At 43.1% G+C, this 2,599-nt stretch overlaps 1 protein-coding gene across 1 annotated transcript in view; it reads left to right on the top strand.

The window, feature by feature from the left end:
* Positions 1-2,599, top strand: part of LOC128877082 (succinate dehydrogenase [ubiquinone] flavoprotein subunit, mitochondrial-like) — a 21,054-nt gene continuing 18,455 nt past the window's right edge. Inside the window, exon 1 of the mRNA XM_054124068.1 lies at positions 1-22. The gene's annotated coding sequence lies outside the window, so the exon portion shown is untranslated. The remainder of the gene's footprint in view (positions 23-2,599) is intronic.

The raw sequence follows: 2,599 nt of genomic DNA, 5'->3' as shown, positions 1-2,599 counted from the left end.
GACCAATCGATCGTACGAACAGGTAAGCTTCCTCCACCTTTCTGATTACACGTTGGCGTGACCAATCCGAATACAAAATATTTTATTTAGAGAAATACGTAGAATATGGTCTAAACACCGTAGAACATCGGTAGTGTGCACGAGGAGAACGAAAAGGGACAAGGTTGTTTCCAATGAAATTATTCCAATTAAATTACTCCAATGAAATTATTCCAATCTACAGAAACCAAGAAAATCGAAAAATTCTGATAATCTCCATAACTCGCGATCACACATGTAAAAAAGACCTCCCTCCGACGTCAGACATAGTACATCCTTGATCCTGTTTCCTTATCCTCAGGCCACCAGAAGACGAGTCCGGATTGGTAACCTTTCGACCTGCGCCCCCTCTAAAAAGAACCTTCCACCTTCCCGTTCCATCCCTAAAACATAAGAAAGAAACCGTAGACGAGCGCAATAACACCCCAGGGAAACAGAAATGTAAAAGACAGCGGTTGAAGGCGCTCAATAGCCTCGTATCTCTAACCAAGCAGGAGGCAACAAGGTATGGGGAACACTCTGGCAGCTCGCACAAGACGAACATCGTCTCCGCCAGAAGTCAGGGTAAACCGAAATTGAACGACGTCTCCATCAACGCCATCGGCGTATCTGTGACGCCCTGCAGCATGCACAAGGCCGACGAGCTCACCACCTGGAAGAAGATCAGTCAGGAGAAGGATCAAACTCGAGGAAACTTGAAAGAGTGTCCAAGAATCGAGTCCAAGTTGAGTAGGATCGACTCTCCAAAGTTGACGAAGCAAAGGTTGATTCAGAAAGATTTGAAACAGTATTCCATCAACGAAGAGCAACCGGAAGGCGTTAAAGACTTCGTATCTTATGAAGATGGTCCCAAGGATGAAGACAGAGCGACCTCGAGAAGCACGAGTCCAATCAATTGGCCCCATGTCACTCCAAAATTGAACCGAACCTATTCGTTCAAGTACGACGAACTGGATGACGTACAAATAGGGAGTCACAGGAGAGGTCACCCAGTCAAGCATAGTCCTCGAGTGGAGTTTTGCCTGGGAGACCTGGAACGATTGAGTCGATTGCATTCTTTGGTTAATGTCAGTTGTTTCAGGGACGAGGATTCTAGGAAGACTCAGAGATCGAACAAGAACAACGAGGAAGGATCGAGCCATTATGTGATCAAGGATGAAAATTCGTTGAATGATTTGTTATCGGACCAGAGAGTCAGCCCAGATATGGAAACTGAAGAGATTTTAAGGGAGCAATCGGCATCTGAACATTTCAAGTCGGCCAGAAGCGAAATTCTAAAGAAGAAGAGATTAACGTCTTCGGGTCACGTTCGACTCTCGCAACAGAATTATTACGATTACGAAGTCGCAGAAACTCCCCAAATTATTGATCCACCAGAGAATCCTTTAGCAGCATATAACACTTCTGAACTAAATAACTCGTGTAACATAAACTATGAAAAGTCGTTAGACTGTAAGGGTGACGATTTTTCTACGCATCCAAGCAAAAATGGCAATGCAGAGGAAGAAAGTATTCTCCTCTGTGAACAAAATTTACAAACTTGTTTGGAACAGAGTCTTTATGCTGAAGAATTCGAGGATTCGGCAGTCATGAAAGACGATATTATGATCATCGATAAAGCGATACGTGGAAGCGAACGAGAAGCGATTGTAATTGTAGACGTTGAAAATATCGAAGAAAAGAATGAGTTGAACTCTGACGCGAAAGGTATAACTAAATCTCTCAGAGAGGAGCTTGAATTTTCCTTCGCGAAGAGCGAGCACGATGATATCAAGATGTTCTGTGACATGGAGGCAAACATGATTCAGATGGAAACCGAACCGTTGCTCATGAACGACATATTGCATCCGAATAGGTCTAGTACACCGTTCGACGATGCGGTAGATGGTTTGAATTCCAAGTGTGAAGCAAAAGAGGACTCACAGTCTCCTGGAGACGAGTGGAAAATGACTGTGGACACAGGAACAGGATCGGAATTGTTGTTTCGCGTCGAATCCAACGATTCCGATTATTCCGTCACTTGCGATATGGTACAGAAATTAGATAAAGTTCATTTCGAAGAGGAAAGCTTAGAGTCTCACAAGTGTTCCAGTAACACGTATCGCAAACCTCTTCAGCAACCTATTGAAAATAGCTGTAGTGTTTCTAGGGGTGTCTCTCCAATGAAGCAGAAAGAAGAACAAGTTAATGTCCAGACTCTGCTCAGAAAAGACGCTGCAAATCAAACGGACAAGTGTAAGTGCTGCATCAAGTATTTCAAAGGTGAAGAGACTCGTTCGAGTCTCAACGATTTATCAGCATTTAAACCACTTGGCAACGATTCTTTGGAGAATAGTGCCGAAGAATGTCATACGATTACGGAAGAGGCTTTGCAAACGCGAGTTAGATGTGGATATGGTAACACTGATTCTAATTCCATAGAATCGGAGTTACAGAAGGAACGATATGATTTAAATTTGGATAACACTGACCAGAATTGTTATAAACTAGAAAAATATGAAGCGATTATGGAAGAAACTTTACAAACGCGAGCTACCTGCAAATCATTTGAATCCAACTC

This window comes from Hylaeus volcanicus, chromosome 1, assembly GCF_026283585.1.
Source record: "Hylaeus volcanicus isolate JK05 chromosome 1, UHH_iyHylVolc1.0_haploid, whole genome shotgun sequence".
In the NCBI taxonomy this organism is placed as follows: domain Eukaryota; kingdom Metazoa; phylum Arthropoda; class Insecta; order Hymenoptera; family Colletidae; genus Hylaeus; species Hylaeus volcanicus.
Note: the sequence above shows the minus strand (reverse complement) of the source record. Positions and strands in the feature narration are given on the sequence as shown.